At 42.6% G+C, this 25,153-nt stretch overlaps 1 pseudogene; it reads right to left on the bottom strand.

Annotated features, from left to right (window-relative positions):
• LOC149979600 (uncharacterized) lies at window positions 1–19,512 on the bottom strand (annotated as a pseudogene).
• Between the last annotated feature and the right edge of the window lie 5,641 nt (window positions 19,513–25,153).

Raw genomic sequence — 25,153 nt, 5'->3', positions numbered from 1 at the left:
TCAAACAAGGGTCGAGAACTGAATCGATGACAACCCCGTCCGCACATCTGGAGCTGAGGGGAAAACACACAGCACAATAAAAACAGCACATTAAAAAGGTTCCTCTTTGACACTGTTAATGGCAGCAAGTCCACTGGTGAATTCATGAGGGGAAATATTACAAGTATCAAAATCTGTTGAAAGGTTATTTTGCAATTTCAAAGCGCTACTCTGAATAACAGAAACAGAAAGTTAGAAGTGGTACCCTCAACATTCTTTGATAAACACACCTAACCGTATCACTCTCTGTATCTAAAAGTAGGAGAGAAACACTGTGGCCACCTAAACCGTCTGTACAAGTCACAGCCCTGGAAAACTGCCATCTTATTTTTGTACACTGACCTTCTCTGCCAGATCAAAATAGCCAGACCAGTATGAACTTCAGAAGCTGATACATGGTCATTTATTGTTGCCCAGTAGCTTGAGAGACATGACAGCAATGTCTCTGGCCCAAACTAGATCTGGCTGGTTTAAACATAACCAAGTAAACATGTTTGATGTTGTAATAGGATTTATTTGAAGGAGTTACACGATCATAACATGGGGACTGTTGATTATATCTAGTGTCAATCACACTATTTGATGTTGCATAACATCACGGTGTACATTTGTAATTAGTAGGATTGCAAAGGGAGGGTGTATTACTGGTAACTTTCTAAGTTTACCAGTAAACTACCAGAATTTCGGTAACTTTTAAGACATCTAGTGGCCCTGTAGCGTACTTCAGATTATCATAGGTCTGTGAATATCTGTGGGCTGCTGTGTGGCCTTATCTCATGTAAAATATATTAAATAACTGAATAATGTGATTTAAAAATAAAAAAAATATGACAAACCTGTAAAACATTATCTTAAATATAAACCATCATCTTAATAAATACCATTGGTGTTTAATATGAGCATGAAATTATTGTGGACTACAGGAAAAGGAGGACCGAGCACAACCCGATTCTCATCGACGGGGCTATAGTGGAGCAGGTTGAGAGCTTCAAGTTCCTTGGCGTCCACATCAGCAACATACTAACATGGTCCGAGCACACCAAGACAGTCATGAAGAGGGCACGACAAAACCTATTCCCCCTCAAGAGACTGAACAAATTTGGCATGGGTCCTCAGATCCTCAAAAGGTTTTACAGCTGCACTATCGAGAGCATCCTGACGGGTTGCATCACTGCCTGGTATGGCAGCTGCTCAGCCTCCGACCGCAAGGCAGACGGTAGTGTGTACGGGCCCAGTACATCACTGTGGCCAAGCTTCCTGTCATCCAGGACCTCTACACCAAGCGGTGTCAGAGGAGTTCCACAGGGATGCTGGCCCATATTCACTCCAATGCTTCCCTCAGTTCCCTCAGTTGTGTCAAGTTGGCTGGATGTTGTTTGGGTGGTGGACCATTCTTGATAAACACAGGAAACTGTTCACCCTCTGAATGGCACACATAGATAATCCATGTCTCAATTGTGTCAAGGCTTAAAAGTATTTTTTTAACCTGTCTCCTCCCCTACACTGACTGAAGGGGATTTAACAAGTGACATCAATAAGGGATCATAGCTTTCACCTGGATTCACCTGGTCAGTCTACAGTATGTTATGGAACGAGCAGGTGTTCTTAATATTTTGTATAGTCAGTGTAGACGCAGATATAAAAAAAATAATACTATACATGAATACATTTTTGTTTGTTGTTCAAGTATAAATGACCAAAGTTACAATAGACTGCCATAAATGATATGTTAATTACCCAAATTACTGAATGTTCTGGTATTTAGTGCTAAATTCCAATGGTTAATATAAACATACTCTGTTTTCACGGGATCATGCTTCTCTCTGGATATACTGTCCCAGTCCATAAAGCCAGCTGGGTTCTCAGTACATCGCGCAGACAGAAATAAAGAACTCTAATGGAAGAAGAAAAGCTGTGATGTATGTTTTATGATAAGCTACTCATGGTGTGATTGTGATAACGTACAGAAATACCTCACAATCACAACCTAGAATAAGTCACAATCAAATGCCAAACTTATTACCTCCCAAGACAATTCTATTTGGCTATAGTTACAGCCGTGTATATTCCCCCTCAAGCCGATACCACGACGGCCCTCAAGGAACTACCCTGGACTTTGTGCAAACTTGAAACCACATATCCTGAGGATGCATTTATTGTAGCTGGGGATTTCAACAAAGAACATTTTAAAGAAAATACTACCGAAGTTATATCAATACCTTGACTGTAGTACTCACGCTGCTAAAACACTTGATCACTGTACTCGCCCTTCCGGGATGGCTACAAGGCCCTCCCCCGACCTCCTTTTGGCAAATCAGATCACGATTCCATTTTGCTCCTCCCTTTCAACACTGGTCTGACTTGTGGATTCAACAATTCAATGGCTCAGACACAAGACGTACAGTTGAAGTCGTAAGTTTACATACAGTTCGGTTGGAGTCATTAAAACTCATTTTTCAACCACTCCACAAATTTGTTGTTAACAAACTATAGTTTTGGCAGGTCGGTAAGGACATCTAATTTTTGCATGACACAAGTCATTATTCCAAACAATTGTTTACAGACAGATTATTTCACTTATAATTCACTGTATCACAAAACTAGTGGGTCAGCAGTTTACATGCACTAAGTTGACTGTGCCTTTAAACAGCTTGGAAAATTCCAGAAAATTATGTCATGGCTTTAGATGCTTAGGCTAATTGACATAATTTGAGGCAATTGGCGGTTTACCTGTGGATGTATTTCAAGGCATACCTCCAAACAATGCCTCTTTGCTTGACATCATGGGAAAATTAAAAGAAATCCGGCAAGACCTCAGAAAAATAATTGTAGACCTCCACAAGTCTGGTTCATCCTTGGAAGCAAATTCCAAATGCCTGAATGTACCTAGTTAATCTGTACAAACAATAGTACGCAAGTATAAACACAATGGTACCACGCAACCGTCATACCGCTCAGGAAGGAGACGCGTTTTGTCTCCTAGAGATGAACGTACTCTATGTAAACTTCCGCTTAATACCTTTTTTGCACTTTTTGTTAGAACCTCTAAGTAAGCATTACACTGTAAGATCTAAACCTGTTGTATTCGGCACACGTGACAGATGAACTTTGATTTGATTTGACTTCAACTGTATGTGGCAGGGTCTACTGACAATCATGGATTACAAATTGAAAACATTCGCGTCGCGGACATCGACGTCTTGCTTCGAAACAAGCGAAACACCTTCTTCATCCGCTTTGAGGATAACACAGTGCCACCGACATGGCCCGCTCACAAGGACTGTGCCGTCTCATTCTCCATGGCCAATGTGAGTAAGACATTTAAGTGTGTTAATACCGGCACAGACGGCATCCCTAGCCGCATCCTCAGAGCATGCGCAGACCAGCTGGCTGGACTGTTTACGGACATATTCAATCTCCCCCTATCCCAGTCCGCTGTCCCCACTTGCTTCAAGATCTCCACCACTGTTCCTGTACCCAAGAAAGCAAAGGTAACTGAACTAATCTCCCCGTAGCACTCACTTCCATCATCATGAAGTGCTTTGAGAGGCTAGATAAGGATCATATCGTCTCTACCTTACCTGACACCCTAAACCCACTTAAATTTGCTTACCGCCCCGATAGATCCACAGACGATGCAATCACCATCGCACTGCACACTGCCCTATCCCATCTGTACAAGAGGAATACCTATGTCAGAATGCTGTTCTTTGGCTATAGCTCAGCCTTCAAAACCATAGTACCCTCAAAGCTCATCATTAAGCTCAGGGCCCTGGGTCTCAACCCCGCCCTGTGCGGGGTTCCTGGACTTCCTGACGGTCCTCCCCTGGTGGTAGGAAACAACACCTCCACTTCACTGATCGTCAACACAGGGTCCCCACAAGGGTGCGTACTCAGCCCCCTCCTGTACTCCCTGTTCACCCAAGACTGCATGGCCATCCACGCCTCCAACTCAATCAAGTTTGCAGACGACACAACAGTAGTAGGTGTGATTATCAACAATGACGAGACAGCATTCAGGAACGAGGTGAGGACAGTGGCGCAAAATAACTTTTCCAACAACGTCAACAAAATGAAGGAGCTGATTGTGGACTTCAGGAAACAGCAGAGGGAGCACGCCCCTATGCTCTTCGACGAGACCACAATAGAGAAAATGGAATGCTTCAAGTTCCTCGGCATACACATCCCTGACAATCTGAAATGGTCCACCCACACTGACAGTGTGGAAAAGAAGGTGCAACAGTGCCTATTCAAACTCAGGAGGAAATTTGGAATGGCCCCTAAGACCCTCACAAACTTTTACAGATGCCCAATTAAGAGCATCCTGTCGGGATGTATCACCGCCTGGTATGGCAACTGCACCGCCTGCAACCGCAGGGCTCTCCAGTGGGTGATGCGGTATGCCCAATGCATCACCGGGGGCACACTGCCTGCCCTCCAGGACACCTACAGCACCCAATGTCAGAGGAAGGCCAAAAAGATCATCAAGGACATCAACCACCTGAGACATGGCCTGGTCACCCCACTATCATCCAGAAGGTCAAGGTCAGTACAAGTTCATCAAAGCTGGGACCGAGAGACTGAAAAACAGCTTCTATCACAAGGCCAACAATAGTTAAATAGCCATCACTAGCCAGCTACCACCCGGTTACTCAACCCTGCACCTTAGAGGCCGCTGCACTTTATACATGAACTTGGAATCATTGGCCACTTTAAAAATGGAACACTAGTCACTTTAATAATGTTTACATACTGCTTTACTCATCTCATATGTACATACTGTATTCTATTCTACTGTATATTAGTCAATGCCAATCCGACATTACTCATCCTAATATTTATATATTCCTGAAATCCATTCTTTTACTTTTTAGATTTGTGTATTGTTGTGAATTGTTAGATACTAATGCACTGTTGGAGTTAGGGACAAAAGCACTTCGCTACACTCGGAATAACTGCTAAATATGTGTATATATCTGCTAAATATGTGTATGTGACCAATAAATATATCTGCTAAATATGTGTATGTGACCAATAAAATTAATTTGATTTGGATACCACCCCAACAGATCCACGGACAGAGGGAACCAACGTGAGAATGTTGTTTATCGACTACAGCTTGGCATTTAATACCGTAGTGACCCCCAAGCTTTTACGTTACAGCCTTATACTAAAGTTGATTAAAACTTCTTAGGGCCGCAATCCCGTTAACGGGATGATATGACAACAGCCAGTGAAAGTGCAGGGCGCCAAATTCAAAACAACAACAAATCTCATAATTAACATTCCTCAAACATACATGTATTTTCTACCGTTTTAAAGGCAATCTTGTTGTTAATCCCACCACAGTGTCCGATTTCAAATAGGCTATAATAAGCACCACAAACGATTATGTTAGGTGACCACCAACTCACAGAAAAAGCCAGCCACTTTTCCAGCCAAAGAGAGGAGTCACAAAAAGCACAAATAGAGATAAAATGAATCACTAACATTTGATCTTCATCAGATGACACTCATAGGACTTCATGTTACACAATACATGTATGTTTTGTTTGATAAAGTTCATATTTATATCAAAAAATCTGAGTTTACATTGGCGTGTTACGTTCACTAGTTCCAAAAATAGAAGCACAAGCATTTCGCTACACTCGCATTAACATCTGCTAACCATGTGTATGTGACAAATAAAATTTGATTTGATTTGATTTGATTTTGATTTGAAAATATCCAGTGATTTTGCATAGCCACATCAATTCAACATAAATACTCATCATAAATGTAGATGAAAATAGAAGTTATACACATGTTATTATAGATATACCTCTCCTTAATGCAACCGCTGTGTCAGATTTCAAAAAAACTTTACGGAAAAAGCAAACCATGCAATAATCTGAGACGGTGCTCAGAAAATAAATACAATTATCCGCCATGTTGGAGTCAGAAATCAGAAATCACATTATAAATATTCCTTTGCCTTTAATGATCTTCATCAGAATGTACTCCCAGGAATCCTTGTTCCACAATAAATGCTTGATTTGTTCGATAATGTCCATTATTTATGTCCAAGTAGCTACTTTTGTTAGCGCGTTTAGGTCCATCCAACGCTCGTGTAGGTCCATCTGAACGTCAGACGAAAAGTTAAAAAAGTTAAATTACAGCTTGAAGAAACTTGTCAAACTAAGTATAGAATCAATCTTTAAGGTGTTGTTATCATAAATCTTCAATAAAGTTCCAACTGGAGAATTCCTTTGTGTGTAGAGAAGCCATGGAACGCAGGTCGCTAATCATGTGATTTCCGCCTGACCAGCCCTTGGCTCTCTGCCAGACACCTGGCTCGTTCAGCTCCCACTTAGCCCCACAACACAGTAGAAGCCTCGTTCAAGTTTCTAAATATGGTTGACATCTAGTGGAAGCCCTAAGAAGTGCATCCATATCCCACTGTGAATTCATTAGGGGCTGGGTTGAAAATCGAACAATCTCAGATTTCTCACTTCCTGTTTGGATTTCTTCTCAGGTTTTTGCCTGCCATATGTAAATGGATATCCTCTCCAAGATCGCATAGCAGTTCAGACGTCTTTTGTCCTCGTCTTGTCGTGTCCTGTATATATATATATATATTTACAACTTTTTTCACATACATTTTATTTTTATTTTCGATCAACTCATCTTCAAAACACTCTCCTGCAACCCGCCTCACCAATTTATATTTATAAAAAAGTATTATTTACCTCAGATCTGTAATCCTCCAAGATGCTAGCCAGAAACTCCAAGAAGCTAGCCAGAAACTAGCCAGAAGCTAGCCAGGAGCTAGCCCAGAAGATAATCCAGAAGCTAATCAGAAGCTAGTTAGCTTCTTTACTGGCAAATCGTTAGTATTCAGCTAACCACGGTTTGTGGTCATCAGCTATCCTTTAGCTCGAAAATCTATCGAAAATCTATCGCCAGTTTTGTACGGCGCAGCGCGGCTCGGAACGGAACATACCGGACCAATTTTTCTCTCCATGTCCCTGGATTTCAACTGCTCTCTGGACATTCATACCCGGATCTCACAGCTAGCTAGCTGCTATCCGTGTGACAATCGGCTTTCGTCGATTCCGGAGCAAACATCAATTATTCCGGTGCTAGCCAGCTCCGTCAATCACTCCTGAGTTCCATCATTCACTCCTGGGCTGCAGTCACCTATCCGGACCCGTTTTACTGCCTACGCGGAGCCCCACCGGGCCTTCACAACTGGACTGCCGACGTTATCTACCTGAAGGAGATCCGGCTGGCTCCTCCGTCGCGACGTTACCTGAACGCCAATCTGCGGCCCGCTAACCGTTAGCTGTCTTACCGGCTGCTATCTGAATAGACAATCGGACAATTTATTTATTTTTATTATTATTATGTTTTCTTCTCGGGCCTCTATAACTATATCTATTGTTCTTATTTTTGTTGTTGTTGTGTGATTTGGATTAATCCCCTCTACCACACGGAACCCCACTAATCTACTGACCGAACGCAAGAGGTGGCTAATAACAGACCTCCATTCTATGCTAGCTTGCTACCGATGGCCTGGCTAGCTGTCTAAATCGCCGTGACCCTCAACCAACCTCTCCACTCACTGGACCCTTTTGATCACTCGACTAAGCATGCCTCTCCTTAATGTCAATATGTCTTGTCCATTGCTGTTCTGGTTAGTGTTTATTGGCATATTTCACTGTAGAGCCTCTAGTCCTGCTCACTGTACCTTATCCAACCTATTAGTTCCACCACCCACACATGCAATGACATCTCCTGGTTTCAATGATGTTTCTAGAGACAATATCTCTCTCTTCATCACTCAATACCTAGGTTTACCTCCACTGTATTCACATCCTACCTTACCTTTGTCTGTACATTATACCTTGATGCTATTTTATCGCCCCCAGAAACCTCCTTTTACTCTCTGTTCCAGACGTTCTAGATGACCAATTCTTATTGCTTTTAGCCGCACCCTTATTCTACTCCTCCTATGTTCCTCTGGCGATGTAGAGGTGAATCCAGGCCCTGCAGTGCCTAGCTCCACTCCTATTCCCCAGGCGCTCTCTTTTGACGACTTCTGTAACCGTAATAGCCTTGGTTTCATGCATGTTAAGATTAGAAGCCTCCTCCCTAAGTTTGTTCTATTCACTGCTTTAGCACACTCTGCCAACCCGGATGTTCTAGCTGTGTCTGAATCCTGGCTTAGGAAGACCACCAAAAATTCAGACATTTTAATTCCAAACTACAACATTTTCAGACAAGATAGAACTGCCAAAGGGGGCGGTGTTGCAATCTACTGCAAAGATAGCCTGCAGAGTTCTGTCCTACTATCCAGGTCTGTACCCAAACAATTTGAACTTCTACTTTTAAAAATCCACCTCTCTAAAAACAAGTCTCTCACCGTTGCCGCCTGCTATAGACCACCCGACCACCCTCTGCCCCCAGCTGTGCTCTGGACACCATATGTGAACTGATTGCCCCCCATCTATCTTCAGAGCTCGTGCTGCTAGGCGACCTAAACTGGAACATGCTTAACACCCCAGCCATCCTACAATCTAAACTTGATGCCCTCAATCTCACACAAATGATCAATGAACCTACCAGGTACCTCCCGAAAGCCTTAAACACGGGCACCCTCATAGATATCATCCTAACCAACTTCCCCTCTAAATACACCTCTGCTGTCTTCAACCAAGATCTCAGCGATCACTGCCTCATTGCCTGCATCCGTAATGGGTCAGCGGTCAAACGACCTCCTCTCATCACTGTAAAACGCTCCCTGAAACACTTCAGCGAGCAGGCCTTTCTAATCGACCTGGCCGGGGTATCCTGGAAGGATATTGACCTCATCCTGTCAGTAGAGGATGCCTGGATATTTTTTTTAAATGCCTTCCTAACCATCTTAAATAAACATGCCCCATTCAAGAACTTTAGAACCAGGAACAGATATAGCCCTTGGTTCTCCCCAGACCTGACTGCCCTTAACCAACACAAAAACATCCTATGGCGTTCTGCATTAGCATCGAACAGCCCCCGTGATATGCAGCTGTTTAGGGAAGCTAGAAACCATTATACACAGGCAGTTAGAAAAGCCAAGGCTAGCTTTTTCAAGCAGAAATTTGCTTCTTGCAACACTAACTCAAAAAAGTTCTGGGACACTGTAAAGTCCATGGAGAATAAGAACACCTCCTCCCAGCTGCCCACTGCACTGAAGATAGGAAACACTGTCACCACTGATAAATCCACCATAATTGAAAATTTCAATAAGCATTTTTCTACTGCTGGCCATGCTTTCCACCTGGCTACTCCTACCCCTGTCAACAGCACTGCACCCCCAACAGCAACTCGCCCAAGCCTTCCCCATTTCTCCTTCTCCCAAATCCATTCAGCTGATGTTCTGAAAGAGCTGCAAAATCTGGACCCCTACAAATCAGCCGGGCTAGACAATCTGGACCCTTTCTTTCTAAAATTATCTGCCAAAATTGTTGCCACCCCTATTACTAGCCTGTTCAACCTCTCTTTCGTGTCGTCTGAGATTCCCAAAGATTGGAAAGCAGCTGCGGTCATCCCCCTCTTCAAAGGGGGGGACACTCTTGACCCAAACTGCTACAGACCTATATCTATCCTACCATGCCTTTCTAAGGTCTTCGAAAGCCAAGTCAACAAACAGATTACCGACCATTTCGAATCTCACCATACCTTCTCTGCTATGCAATCTGGTTTCAGAGCTGGTCATGGGTGCACCTCAGCCACGCTCAAGGTCCTAAACGATATCTTAACCGCCATCGATAAGAAACATTACTGTGCAGCCGTATTCATTGATCTGGCCAAGGCTTTCGACTCTGTCAATCACCACATCCTCATCGGCAGACTCAACAGCCTTGGTTTCTCAAATGATTGCCTCGCCTGGTTCACCAACTACTTCTCTGATAGAGTTCAGTGTGTCAAATCGGAGGGTCTGTTGTCCGGACCTCTGGCAGTCTCTATGGGGGTGCCACAGGGTTCAATTCTTGGACCGACTCTCTTCTCTGTATACATCAATGAGGTCGCTCTTGCTGCTGGTGAGTCTCTGATCCACCTCTACGCAGACGACACCATTCTGTATACTTCCGGCCCTTCTTTGGACACTGTGTTAACAACCCTCCAGGCAAGCTTCAATGCCATACAACTCTCCTTCCGTGGCCTCCAATTGCTCTTAAATACAAGTAAAACTAAATGCATGCTCTTCAACCGATCGCTACCTGCACCTACCCGCCTGTCCAACATCACTACTCTGGACGGCTCTGACTTAGAATACGTGGACAACTACAAATACTTAGGTGTCTGGTTAGACTGTAAACTCTCCTTCCAGACCCATATCAAACATCTCCAATCCAAAGTTAAATCTAGAATTGGCTTCCTATTTCGCAACAAAGCATCCTTCACTCATGCTGCCAAACATACCCTTGTAAAACTGACCATCCTACCAATCCTTGACTTTGGCGATGTCATTTACAAAATAGCCTCCAATACCCTACTCAACAAATTGGATGCAGTCTATCACAGTGCAATCCGTTTTGTCACCAAAGCCCCATATACTACCCACCATTGCGACCTGTACGCTCTCGTTGGCTGGCCCTCGCTTCATACTCGTCGCCAAACCCACTGGCTCCATGTCATCTACAAGACCCTGCTAGGTAAAGTCCCCCCTTATCTCAGCTCGCTGGTCACCATAGCATCTCCCACCTGTAGCACACGCTCCAGCAGGTGTATCTCTCTAGTCACCCCCAAAACCAATTCTTTCATTGGCCGCCTCTCTTTCCAGTTCTCTGCTGCCAATGACTGGAACGAACTACAAAAATCTCTGAAACTGGAAACACTTATCTCCCTCACTAGCTTTAAGCACCAACTGTCAGAGCAGCTCACAGATTACTGCACCTGTACATAGCCCACCTATAATTTAGCCCAAACAACTACCTCTTTCCCAACTGTATTTAATGTATTTATTTATTTTGCTCCTTTGCACCCCATTATTTTTATTTCTACTTTGCACATTCTTCCATTGCAAAACTACCATTCCAGTGTTTTACTTGCTATATTGTATTTACCTTGTCACCATGGCCTTTTTTGCCTTTACCTCCCTTCTCACCTCATTTGCTCACATTGTATATAGACTTGTTTATACTGTATTATTGACTGTGTGTTTGTTTTACTCCATGTGTAACTCTGTGTCGTTGTATCTGTCGAACTGCTTTGCTTTATTTTGGCCAGGTCGCAATTGTAAATGAGAACTTGTTCTCAACTTGCCTACCTGGTTAAATAAAGGTAAAATAAAAAATAAAAAATAAATATGAGCTCTGTTATACTCACAGACATCATTCAAACAGTTTTAGAAACTTCAGATTGTTTTCTATCCAATACTAATAATAATATGCATATATTAGCAACTGGGACTGAGGAGCAGGCCGTTTACTCTGGGCACCTCTGGGCACTTTTCATCCAAGCTACTCAATACTGCCCCTGCAGCCATAAGAAGTTAAATAGCTTTTTACCCTCATCAATCTACACAAAATACCCTATAATGACAATAGAACATATATTTTAAAAAATCTTTGCAGATAAATCTTTGCAGTTTTTTATTTAAAAAACTGAAATATCGCATTTACATACAGTAAGTATTCAGAAGCTTTACTAAGTAATTTGTTGAAGCACCTTTGACAGCCTTGAGTCTTTTTGGAGATGATGCTACAAGCCTGGCACACCTGTATTTGGGGATTTTCTCCCATTCTTCTCTGCAGATCCTCTCAAGCTCTATCAGGATGGATGGGGAGCATTGCTGCACAGCTATTTCCAGGTCTCTCCAGAGATGTTGGATTGGGTTCAAGTATGGGCTCTGGCTGGGCCACTCAAGGACATTCAGAGACAGTCCTGATGCCACTCCTGTGTATACTTGGCTGTGTGCTTAGGGTTGTTGTCTTGTTGTTGGAAGGTGAACCTTCACCCCAGTCTGAGGTCCTGAGCACTCTGGAGCAGGTCTTCTTTAAAGATCTCTCTGTACTTTCTCCGTTCATCTTTCCCTCGATCTGACTAGTCTCCCAGTCCCTGCCGCTGAAAAACATCCCCCACAGCATGATGCTGCCACCACCATGCTTCACCGTAGGGATGGTGCCAGGTTTCCTTCAGATGTGACGCTTGGCATTCAGGCGAAAGAGTTCAATCTCGGTTTCATAAGACCAGAGAATCTTGTTTCCTTTGGGTGCCTTTTGGCAAACTCCAAGAGGGCTGTCATATGCCTTTTACTGAAGAGTGGCTTTCGTCTGCCACTCTACCTTAAAGTCCTGATTGGTGGAGTGCTACAGAGATGGTTGCCCTCCGGGAAGGTTCTCCCATCTCCACAGAGGAACTCTGGAGCTCTGTCCGAGTGACCATCGGATTCATGGTCACCTCCCTGACCAAGGCTCTTCTCCCCCGATTGCTCAGTTTGGCCGGACTATCAGCTCTATAAAGAGTCTTGAAGGTTCCAAAGTTCTTCCATTTAACAATGATGGAGGCCACTGTGTTCTTGGGGAGCTTCAATGCCGCTGAAATGTTTTGCTAACCTTCCCAGATCTGTGCCTCGACACAATCCTGCCTCAGACGATTCCTTCGACCTCATGGCTTGTTTTTTGCTCTGACATGCACTGTCATCGGTGGGACCTTATATAGACAGGTGTGTGCCTTTCCAAATCATGTCCAATCATTTTAATTTACCACAGGTGGACGCCAATCAAGTCGTAGTAACATCTCATGGAAAGTCAATGGAAACAGGATGCACCTGAGCTCAATTTAGAGGGTATGAATACATATTTAAATAAGGTATTTCTGATTTTATTTTTAATATATTTGCAAACATTTCTAAAAACCTGTTTTCGCTTTGTCATTATGGGGTGTTGTGTGTAGATTGATGAGGAAAATGTTTTAATGAATCCATTTTAGAAGAAGGCTGTAACATAACAAACTTTGGAAAAAGGGAAGTGGACTGAATACTTTCCCAATGTCCTGTACATCACCAAGGAACTGAAATGGTCCCACCACACCGATACCGTGGATGCTGAAGAAATTTGGCATGGGCCCTAAGACCCTCAGAAACGTCTACAGATGCACCATTGAGAGCATTCTGTAGGGCAGCATCAATGCCTGGTATGGCAACTGCAGCACCCACACCCTCCACAGAGTGGTTTCGGTCATTCAAACGCATCACCGGGGCACAATGCCTGCCCTCCGGGACATCCACAGCACCCGGTGTTATGGGTAGGGCAAGAATATCATCAAGGACCTCAGCCCCCAAGCCACAGCCTGTTCAGCCTGCTACCATCTAGCAGACGGCGACAGTACAGGTGTATCAAAGCCGAGAACGAGAGACTGATAAACAGCTTCTGTCTCCAGGCCATCAGACTGTTGAACAGTCATCACTAGCCGTTCACCGCCTGCAATCTGCCTGGCACTTTAGACACTATCACTAGGCGGATATCGCCCTGTGCTCTGCCTTGCAACTTAGAGACTGCTGCCCCATGTACAGTACATAGAGACATTGAACACTGGTCACGTTAACAATGTTGACATACTGTTTTACCCACTTTATATGTCACGTCCTGACCTTAGTTCCTTTTTTATGTCGCTGTTTTAGTTTGTTCAGGGTGTGAGTTGGGTTGAGAATTCTATGTTTTGTAGTCTAGGTTTTGTATTTCTATGTGTTTGGCCTGGTATGGTTCCCAATCAGAGGCAGCTGGCAATTGTTGTCTCTGATTGAGAACCATACTTAGGCAGCCTGTTTTCCCACTATGGGTGTAGGTAGTTGTTTTCTGTTTTGTGTCTGCACCAGACAGAACTGTTTCGGTTTCATTTCGGTCTCTTGTTGATTTTTGTCATTCAGTGTTCTGTTCTATTAAATAATCATGAACACTTACCACGCTGCGCTTTGGTCCTCACCTTCTTCCACCAACGTTACATTATATGTATTTACTGTAGCAAGTCATGGCTCATCCTATATAACTACTGCTGTACACACATTTTCTATTCATATACTGTCCATACTGTCTATACACACCATTTATACATATATATTGTGGACATTGCTCAATCTGATATTGCTCGTTCTGATATTTCATGCATTTTTGTGTCGTGTTATTGTATTGCTAGACATTACTGCACTGTTGGAGCTAGAAACATAAGCATTTTGCTGCGTTTGCAAGAACATCAGCAAATATGTATTTGCGACCAATACACTTTGATTTTGATCACCTTCTGATGCAGAGTGACCCCTTACTAGTGTACCCTATAGATTTGAAGGAATAATAAAGAGCAACTGCTGTGCTTGTAACTTTACCTGGAATCAAGAGATCAACACAATAGAAATCAACACCAAACTGTATGAGACCATAGGGGGTTAGTGAGAGGAAGGGAAAATAGGGAGAAGAGAATTGTAAGGTAAAGACAAAAAGTTGACTAGCTTTCACTTCTCCTACCCCCCATCCCCCCTCCTACCCCCCCCCCCCCCCATCCCTTTGCCCAAGGGGTGAACAACTGCTCCTGATAGAGAGGCGGGGGGGGGGGGGGTGTTCAGTGTGTTCTCCTCTAGTGCCCCTGGGCATGCTACCTTCTCTCCCAACCCTGGTGATCTCCCACCATTTCAAAAACAGACGCTCTGCACACACACGCTCCCTCTCCACATGTGAACTCACACACACAGCTCTGTGATATCTCTCATCTTCTTATGCTGGGCTCTTTGTAGCCGCAGTGCCTGAGCTCGGCAGCAAACAAAGGGCTAAAAAAAGGAGGAAAGGGAATGAGAGTTGTAAAGGTGGAGGAGAGAGGAACGCTTGCTTGCGTTGTCGAGGCGCTGCCTGTTTTAGAGGAGCGCCGGGTGGTGAGCGTTCGCTAGCAGTTGATTTGGAGGGTCGTCCCCAGCTGTGCGCTGAGACAGGAGCGAGCAGACGTGGCAGAGACCCTAATTAGACGGGCCTAAGTGTGCTGAACTGAGGGAGAACCCCGGAGCGGGAGTGAACGCGACTCAGCCCCCACAAACACAGAGGGAGGAGAGCCCCTGCATTAATTACAACGTTTCACAAACCAAGCAAGACACCTCCAGGAAGGTTTCTCTCAGAAAGATTCCGTAACAGACAGAGGTGGAGAGAAGATAAGAGATGCAGTTATTTAGTTTCACCACAGGCTTTACAATGACATTCATTCAGCTTAGACCAGGCAGCTCAATCTGTTGCCTTGGTATCCAGCGATGTACAGTGAACATGACCAACATTACATGTAAACAACAGGTATTTAATCAGAGTGCTTTTTGAAAGGGTGTCTTGGTGCACAAGTGTGTATGTGTGTATCCAGAAAGTGTTAGTGAACACTTGAGCGTGGGCTTCAGGATGCCCGACTAGCGGCTCCATCCTCTGAAAGTACCTGGCCTGGGACTGTTCCATCTAACAGAGTCTGCCACTCTCTGGCTGCCACCATGAAAGGGCCAGGGTTTGTTGACGAGGGGCGTGGATTTTGACACCTTGTCAGAATCCTCTCTTTTATAAACAACATAATTGAAGGGGTAAAAGGATAAATCAAATGGTTATTAAAGAGATGATTGATGCACCCGTGTGTCACACGGTGAGGTCATGTTGATAATGAATAGCTATCTCCCTGCGTGTTTATGCTACATACTTACTGGTTGCTCCGAGTAGCTGCAGCTCAATCCTCTCTTTCCGCAGATATAAAGCCTATTCCATAACATGGGGCTTGTGAAAGCGATCTTTTTCTATACATGAGAGGATCCAGACCAGAAAATCGTCAAGATATCTGTAAAACTCAAAGCACTTGAGCTACAAGTCACCACCATCATCGGAAGATATGACTCTCACGAACACGGCAGTGTCAATTTAATTGGCTCCTTGACATCCACAAGTTTACGGCAGTCTTTTGAACTCTCTGTCAGGGTCGTCCTCATTTCGAAGTGGTCTTCTCACAACATCGACTGTCCAGAGCGAACCATAGGAGCTGTAAACTAATGTCACCAATATTGAAAGGGGAGACTCATGAACCCGAAGGTGTTGGTTGATCTGCTCTACGATGCACACAAACAGTAACCTAGTACGGGACTGTAAAATTGCACACAAGATTCAGGGGAATCGTCTGAAGGTAAGCTGTAAAAATAGCACAAAATGCATAGGGGGTAAAATGTGCCACGAATAATGTGACCAAACTTAAAAGTCTCTCAGATATAGGACATACATGTCAAAACCTTGTTCCTTATGATTTATTTTTGGACTGTCTGTTTTGCCATGTACAAGTGTGTTATTCAATGTGTTTATATGGGCTATAGCATTAAAGGCCAAATTAAAGGCTAAATTATCTATTTTATGACCATCTTAAAACAATTCCATATGCTAGTTTAGTAGGTATTTCTATCTAAGGTCTTAGACCTACAGGGATTAAAGAAATGTCACGTTGCTCTATTGCCAACAAAACATTGAATGTAGGTTTTCACTGAAAGAAAGATAAGTTTGCTCACATTTGGTGCCAAGAACAGGGTGAACAGTGAGAGGACATGGGACAATTGTGTGTGGTAACGGCAGACTATTTTGTGCTGTGTTAGCATAACTGCTTAATGTGTACCTGGAGGGTGCAAACAATGGTGTTCGGCCAAGCTCACACAGAAGTGTGTGTGAATGTTTGTGCATGTGTGTGCATGTGTGTGCATGCATGCAGAGAACTGCACTGCTCATTGGCACGTGTCAGGTGTATTCTTACCTGTTTCAAATCTGGGGGTGTCATACACAGACAGAGACATACAGGTAACAGCCAAATAAAGGAAACGCTTGTGTAAATGAGGGATACAAAGTATGTTGAAGCGGGGGCCCTTAAAATACCTTATGTTTGTGTTTCCTTTATGTTAGCAGTTACCTGTATGTCACGGCAAACAGATGTGTGAGCAACAACACTTCATGAATATCCCAGCAACTCACTGAGAGAGTCAATTAGAAAAGGTTAGGAATAACTTACTGCTTTCCCTCTGCCTCTGCCTTTATCTCACTCTTACTTTTTGGCATAGGTACTGGCAGTGGTGACGAGGGCATGTAAAATCATATGTGCAGGTATAAACTCTCTAATCTGTGCTTTGCCTGTTGGGATTACCAGAGATTGCTGTGGCACGGCTGTCCTGTGACATTATTACAGAGCCATTTGAGACAACTTCACTGCCGTACTGGAATAACAAGACACCTTTCACAGGTTTATTTAACTGTGTTATACTGTGTCATTACAAACCAAATGTTTAGACATTTCCAAACAACCACGTTGATGGCATACATCGAAATAGGGCACTGCTCCTGGAAGAGCTCTAACGACACTGTTTGCAACCACTTATATTTCTCCATTTATTATAATTAGCTATCTCAAATTAAAATGTACATTGGCTTTATCTACAAGCCTCGCACTACATCCCACTCACTACAGCCTTTCCATACAGCACATAATTACAACCATGCTAAATAGGGTTGAACCATATCAAAAAATAATTAATGCCAAATTATATTTGGGTTATCCATTGCTAATACACAGTTTTTTTGCATGCTAATGCCAAATGTTTTGAAACATTCCTGCAATTCAATTACTTGGGAATATCATTAAAGGCAACAAATTTCCAGTTTAATTTGTGTGGATTATATAAGTCACTCCAGAGCCACAAAATCCCCCCTTGGTAAGTGGATTAATTAATTTGAATCAATAAAGTCTCTCTGTCGAGTTGCACTTGCCTAAATAATGCGGCACTTACTTATCAGCTACAGTGTAGGTCCAAGCCCTGCACTTACAGCTCGACAAGAATTTACAGAGACAATTACAGATTTAGGATTCTCTCTCTCTCTCTCTCTCTCTCTCTCTCTCTCTCTCTCTCTCTCTCTCTCTCTCTCTCTCTCTCTCTCTCTCTCTCTCTCTCTCTCTCTCTCTCTCTCTCTCTCTCTCTCTCTCTCTCTCTCTCTCTCTCTCTCTCTCTCTATATATATATATATATATATATATATATACATACATACATACATACAGTATATGCAGCCTACTTTAAATTTAGTTACTGAATTGTCCTCAAGGCTGATGAAAAGTTTAGTCGTCGCAACTACACATGAAAAACATTTCAGGAACCACATCCTAAATGTTCAACATTGGTTTTGCTGTTTCAGTGTCATTTCACATTACAGGAAAGCATGACACCATTTTGCTACGCCTTAACATGTAAGCCAGCTCCATTGGATTACTCCACATTTCTGCTCGCATCCTAAACGTGTAAAGACAATAATTCATGGTATGTTTGATTTCTACTTTCAATTAAGGATTTACTTCAGCTGTCTGTCAATATGAAGATTACATTTTATGACTGGTGTCTATATCCCGTCCCAATTTTGAAAAGGAAAACAAATTGGGAGTTAAATGCAAGGGAGAAGTGTGCAGAATTTCTGTGTCCTTTTGGAGCACTGTGTGCTTGAACAGATGTTGACAGATGAGTGACATTGATTGTCACTGGGGATCTAAGGTACTGTACATGTGTGCAGCTATTGTAAGTGACCCAGATCACACTGCTGTACATCTGAGACCAGACTGATATTCTGATATCTCAAGTCACTCAAACACCTGATATTCGTTCTGCATTTCTCTCTCCCTCACTCCTACGGTCATATGTGAGGAATCTGATGGGGAGGTGTTGCATTTCTGTTTGTGTGTGTATCTGTCAGACGTCCAGTTGGGAAAACCTGCACTGCCACACTTTTCCTCGAACATAGGGATCAGTGAAAACACAAATCCAAAGCTAAACTGGTCATTCGCATTGGCAATTTTTTACAATCTATCAACATCTTCTTGTCTGAAAGCTAGAACTGATCAGATCTGAACTGATTATGGACTATAATTATGCTCTCTGCCTATGCCAGTCATCATACAAGCATGTTCTGTTTGTTGTAGTTTACAACCAAAGAGAATCCTTCCACTGTAAATTGACACTCTTGGAGGATGACACTAAATATAATGCCGTGCGGAGGTTTAAAGTACACCAAACAGATGGCTTACAAGAGAAAGCTTGTTTTGGAATGGAGGGACCACGGTTTACGTTATTAAATTGTCACATCTGTGTTGTAAATCACAAACCAAACCTGTTACCTAGAATCCTATCAAACTCACAGGAAAGTGAAATGAAGAGGTGGGAGATGAAAGTATGATATCAGTGAAGGCCTGGATATGACCATACGTTATGAATATGCATGAGGTTCAATCAAAGCACGATATTTTGTTTTCTTTTCTAAATCAGATTATCAAGAAACATGTAAAAGCTTGTGCAAACTTGAGGGAAAACAAAGGCATCTGACAATGTCGGGTCTACTGTGAGCTCACCTCATCTGCTAGCTCTGGCGTGGGATCATTTTGAGAGCTGATGGATTGGAACAGGTATTTGGGATGGAACTGAGGACACATGTTTCATGTTAACAGTTTCCTTAGAAGTCTAATGACGCTGAACATTACAATCCAAAGCTTTTTGATTTGCCAGCAGAAATGAAGCATCACATTTGTTAGTAACGAGCTACATTACCTAATCACAATGTGTGTGTGTGCATGCGTGTGCGTGTGTGTGTGTGTGCAAATGTGCATGTGTGTGTTTGTGTGCAAATGTGCATGTGTGTATTTGTGTTTGTGCATGTGTGAGTGTGTGTGTGCAAAGAGAGAGAGGAGGCAATTGTGGACCCCCACATGTGGTGAGTGAGTGAATCACTGTAGCAGAGTAACTGCCTTAGAATCCAATTGATCTCTCATTTCCGTTCCTGGAGCAGCAGCCTAAAAACACTCTTCACGCCACACTCCTCACAAGGCAATCAGATAGACCTCCGTTAAGAGAGAGACACTGGTGTGGTCATGTAACTGTGTTTATGGTTGGGTATATACAGTATACTGTAGGCCTATAGTCTAGGGTACAGTCTACTGACTGCTTCAAAATGCATTGTCTACATGACTCCAGGTTCCAAAGTGATAGCTACTCAGAGTTGGAAAAAGGCCACCTTAGTGTAAGTCAAGCTTCAATATAAGACGGGAATTTTTATTTTCAAAAGTCATATGCACATCTAAACATATCCCTGTGCGGCAGCGGGAGGTTCTAACAGATTATGGTCCCTGACAATACAATACAGACATCAGTAGTTAGATTTTCAAATTTGCATAGAAAATAAGATGCTAGAATTGTCTGAAACGGTGCGTCGCTAAAAACAGCTTCGACGTAAAGACATCACACTAAAAAATATATGGAATCAGCAAAAACCTACAATGCTGAATAAAAATGATGTGGTCGAAGTGTTTCCATTCCATACCAAATTGGCAAAATGAGTATTAACAAGTTGCTGACAACCTATACGCCCTGTTTTGTCCTTTTCATATCTCAGCATGGATGAATGCAAGAATAGACTAATACTTGCCATATTCTAATAATTCTCATTTGCCAACGTATCGCCACGGTCCACGGCATGGTAAGTTGCACTACTGTAGGTCTGAAATAATTGGATGGTGAAACTTGCATCCAGCCAACCAGAAAAGCAAGGTGAACTAATTCAGGCATTCTTGAAAGTCAGGCCAATCCTTGTCGTTTATTTATTTTGGAAGCAGTAGTCATTTAGAAATAAATGTTGAGTGGAGCTTTATAGTTGTGATGAAATCCTAATTCGGCAGTCCTAATTTATTTGAAAAACACTGTTCCCATCATCAATTGCCACAATAATTAAAGTCAGACAAAAGAAAAATCAAACATATTAAAATTTTGTCAATCTTTACAAACTTTCTCCTAAATCTGCCAAATCCATTGCACTTCCCACATATTTTTTTTTTGCAACATTACTTTTGTCGAATAAACCAGGCCTGCTTACTGTCTGCAGTTGTTTTTTCCTGGTCTTAAACCATCTCTGTAGCACCAGAGGCTGTGCATCTCTTGTGCTTAACACAAAAAGAGAGTGTGTGACCTTTAACAACCTCTCTCTGTGACTGTTTTTCAGGCCGTTTTTTTCCTGACTCTCTTTCTGTTCTTTGAGTGGTGGGCACTTTAACCTAACACACAATAATGGATAATCCCCTCAGGGGGTGTAATGGCACTCCTGATCCATCTGCTCTGACCCTCCACAGCGCAGCAGAACCTAAGCCGGGCCCAGTGCTGCCCTTTCGAGCTGCTTTTTACTTCTCAGTCTCTCCTATCTCTGTGTGCACAATAGGTAGTGGACTTCAGAAATGATGGAAAATCAGTACAAAGATACACGCTTTTACAGGAACCCCTCCATCTAAAACTACTGCCAAACCTACTCACCATACCAGAAATTCCACACTAAACTAACACATTCCGTTTGCAATTCTAACATGCTCCATGGCATGTGAAAGGACAAGATAACCTGTTTCCGACACATTTGAACTCAAAATGCACACCAAACTAGCTATTCAAGTGTTTGTGAAAGAAAAGACGGTAGAATGGATTTGTTGTGTTACAAGTCAATTTGTGTTAACATTTTTGTTATCGTGGTAAAAAATATATATATATATATATATTTTGTATATTTTGTATATCATATATATATTGTATTTCCAACACTTGGAATGGAACTGACGGCCCCTGGTTTAATTTGATCAGTTTCCTTAGAAGTCGAATGACTCTGAAAGGTATAAGTAGCACCAGCATAGGCCAACAGTGTTCTATGGGATGAGATTGTAAATCCAGCATGTTGGCACTCTGACCTCCCAGCACAGAGTTCCAGTGTTTTGTCACTGCGGCTGGATGCCTACATTTGTCACGCTGTGGCAGAGTTCTCTGCTGTTCCTCTGCCGGTTGCTGTGTCGGAGGTCCTCTTCCCAGCCAGATTAGAAAATGACACAAACACTGGGGTGGAAAGGTGTAATTGAAAATGGCATAAGGGCTGAATGGGAGACATTTAAATGTGGTGCTATTAAGCCTGCAGCTCGTGTAGCAGAGGCCTCCGAGGGAACACTTTGAAATGATTACTGTTCCTGACAGGGCCTCGGGAAAACCGTGAAGTCACTGTGTGTGTGTGTGTGTGTGTGTGTGTGTGTGTGTGTGTGTGTGTGTGTGTGTGTGTGTGTGTGTGTGTGTGTGTGTGTGTGTGTGCGCGCGCGCGTGTGTGTCCCTTTGACTTTTTCCACATTTTGTTGGGTTACAGCCTAAATTTAAAATGGAAGGAATGTAGATTTTCTGGGTCACTGGACTACACACAATTCCCCATAATCTCAAAGTGAATTATGTTATTTTATTCAACATAAGTTGAATGGACTCACTCTGTGCAATTATAGTGTTTAACATGATTTTTGAATGACTACCTCATCTCTGTACCCCACACTGTATCCCTCAGTCGAGCAGTGAATTTCAAGCAGTGAACACAGATTCAATCACAAAGACCAGGGAGGTTTTTCAATGCCTCGCAAAGAAAGTAACCTATTGGTAGATTGACATTGACATTGAACATCCATTTGAGCATGGTAAAGTTATGAATTACACTTTGAATGTTTATCAATACACCCAGTCATTACAAATATACAGGTGTCCTTAACTCAGTTGCCGGAAAGGAAGGAAACTATTAATGGCTTTCACCATGGGCCCAATGGTGACTTTAAAATAGTTACAGAGTTTAATGGCGGTTATAGGAGAAAACTGAGGATGGATCAACAACATTATAGTTACTCCACAATACTAATCTAATTGACAGAGTAAAACGGAGGAAGCCTGTACAGAATAAAAACATTCCAAAACATGCATCCTGTTTGCAACAAGGCACTAAAGTATTACAACAGTACATTTTTTGTTCTGCTTCCACCAGACACTGGGAGATGAATTCACCTTTCAGCAGAACAATAACCTATAACATAAGGCCAAATCTACACTGTTTTTGCTTACCAAGAAGACAGTGAATGTTCCTAAGTGGCCAAGTTACAGTTTTGACTTAAATCTGTGTGAAAATCTATGGCAATACTTGAAAATGGCTGTCTAGCAATGAACAACAACAAGTTATACAGAGCTTGAAGAAACTTTAAAATAATATTGGTCAAATATTGTGCAATCCAGGTTTGCAAAGATCTTAGAGACTTACCCAGAATGGTTCACAGCTGTAGTCACTGCCAAAGGTGATTCTCACATGTATTGATTAAGGGGTGTGAAAATGATGTACTTGTATATGAGATATTTCTGTATTTAATTTTCAATACATTTGCAAACATTTCTAAAAACATGTTTTCACTTTGTTAGTGAATTCAGGCTGTAACATAACAAATGTGGAATACGTCGATAGGAATGAATACTTTCTGAAGGCACTGTAAGTGTGTGTGTGTGTATTTATAATTGTGTGTGTGTGTGTGTGTGTGTGTGTGTGTGTGTGTGTGTGTGTGTGTGTGTGTGTGTGTGTGTGTGTGTGCATGATGCATGTGTACACATGCATGCTTGTACAAGTGTGTTTGTGATTTTGTGTGAGTTTCTCATGTAGCTCTAGGACACGAGTAGGCCTACTGTAGAAGTGCTTTAAATTGGGTGAGGACAAACAAGAGTGGAGTTTCATCAGCAAGATTTCCTCGCTGTCACCATGACATGAGCTAATGGAGGAAACAAGACACCTCTTAATGAAGATGCTTATTTAAGAAACACATCACTGTGTTCTAAGACAACTAAGAAGACAGAAAATGAGGCAGAGTCGTTTGATATCTTGATGCTTTTAGTTGTCTAACGGTAAATAGGAAGGCTTTCATTGTAAATAATACCTCAAAGCATTATCATAATACTTTCTTTTTTTTCACCAAATGTGTTCATGTCGAACCTCTGCTAAGACAGACAGTTTTCTTTCACATAATGCTTGTAATTAGACTGACCTTATCTAATTACATTTCTGGCATTCATATTTGCCACAGCAAAACAACTGACATTTTCCCCTTACATAGTAACAGGTTGGTTCTCTGTTTTCCTCCATTGTGAGTTGTTTTTTATCATGTTAAATTAAGTTGACAGTAGAGCCAACACCCTAAACCTCTGGTCTGAGACTTTGTTTTCTCAAGGCAAAAAAGAACTATGGGTTACGGTATGTAACCCCGCTTCTCTGAAGGAGATGAGGGAGACATCTCACCATGGGACACGGCCTCTGTAGAGTTTCATTGGTTGAAGCCGTATTCTATCACCTAAAATACCAATCAGAGCTTTGTGTGTGTGAACCTTGAAGTCTATATAGCATCCTGCAATGCTCTGGTTTTCTCATTCTAAGAAATACTTCTTGCACGAGTCGTACAAGAGGGGAAATCTGGTGAGACATCTCCCTCATCTCCTTCAGGAAACCCATAGTTCTTTTTCAGTAAACTCGGAAACACGTGCAAAATTCCACAATTGCCAATGGCCTTGCCCTCCTGTAGGAAGTCCTGTAGGAAGGAGCAACCTACACTTCAGGTCAGAGATGGCGCAGTGACATCCAGCCAATATTTGTATCTCTTTTTGTATTTAACCTTTATTTAACTAGACAAGTCAGTTAAGAACAAATTCCTATTTACATGATGGCCTAGGAACAGTGGGTTACCTGCCTTGTTCAGGGGCAGAATGACAGATTTTTACCTTGTCACCTCGGGGATTCGGTCTAGCAACCTTTTGGTTACTAGCCCAATATATAACTTCCCAAGGTGTGAGAGGAAGTCCAATTAGCTGCCACACAAATCTCAGAGAGAGAGATGCCTCTAAACAGTGCCCATGAAGTAGCAGTTAGTGGAATGCACCCGGATACCCAGGGGAGATTGCCATCCCCTACAACTGTACGCCTTGGCAATAGCCTCCACTAGCCAATGGGAGAGGGGTAGTGGGTCTTTGTCTGTACAAATACCTACCCGAAGATGGGTTGGAAAAGCAAACAAACAGTTGGTCACACCTCTAGAATACCCTTGTCCTGTCCATGTAGATGTGCAGGGCACACACCGGACACAATGGGAAGAGAATGGTGGGGGGTGGAAGGGAAAGAGATCAGTGGCTAGACTACTATACAATATATAATGACTTTAGGAACGAAGGTGTCGTTATTACGTCTCCTAACCTTGGAGTGGTCAGGGGCAAATTGAG

The sequence above is a fragment of the Oncorhynchus mykiss genome, chromosome 11 (assembly GCF_057628025.1).
Source record: "Oncorhynchus mykiss isolate SJ-2025 chromosome 11, ASM5762802v1, whole genome shotgun sequence".
Lineage (NCBI taxonomy): Eukaryota > Metazoa > Chordata > Actinopteri > Salmoniformes > Salmonidae > Oncorhynchus > Oncorhynchus mykiss.
The sequence above is the reverse complement of the archived record's forward strand: the minus strand, read 5'-3'. Positions and strand labels throughout refer to the sequence as shown.